The following is an 816-nucleotide window of genomic DNA, read 5'->3' as shown; positions in this document are numbered from 1 at the left end:
ATGAAAAAGAAGGAGGGACCAAAGATGGCACAGCATCCTTTGGTTTGAGAAGCTGGAAGACTGACGTCATTTTGTGATCAGGATAAGGAATGTTGATAAGTGAGGTATCAACATCTTGAGTTGCCTTCAGCCTGTGTTTAGTACAATTTATATGGTGTGTTTTGTAAGAAAAATAGCTAGCCAGTTCACATACACACACACACACACAAAAAAAAAGTAATATAAAAAAATTAAGAAAAAAAAGGTGATTCCCTAAAGCAAGGAAAACTAGCAAAAAAATTAATTAATTTAAAAAGTCAAATATTGAGCTGTAATAATTCAAAACTCCATGCCTACAACTTGTTTAGAGGGTAGAGAATAGAAGGGAACAGTAATAGCAAGGAGGCAGGAGTTAGGGGTTGTCAAAATTTGGCTTCAATAGAAGAAAAGACTTTTAAAAGACTATTTGGAGGAAGGAAATGACTCAGTTGCTTTGAGGCATGGAAAGAAAAGGAGAGGAACTAAGAGGAAATCAACGTATATGTTTTTATAAGAGTCTCAATAATATAGCTCATAACACAATATTTCTTATGAAAACAGCTGTAGAGGTTCTCTGTTCAAACACTGAAGTCTAACATTCTAATTTCTGTTAATAATACCTGGTTATGAATAAAGATATATTTAAAAGGCTTCATAACGCAAGTGACATCAGTTATTCCACTTATATTTAGGGAAGTACATTAGGCACTGGTAACCAGTGACTGAATCATCTGAAACTTTGGAATGAACTAAATTACATTTTGCTTATTTTTATTTATTTATTTATTTATTTATTTA

This window comes from Marmota marmota, unplaced genomic scaffold (assembly GCF_001458135.2).
Source record: "Marmota marmota marmota unplaced genomic scaffold, marMar, whole genome shotgun sequence".
NCBI lineage: Eukaryota > Metazoa > Chordata > Mammalia > Rodentia > Sciuridae > Marmota > Marmota marmota.
This window is presented reverse-complemented; position numbering follows the sequence as displayed.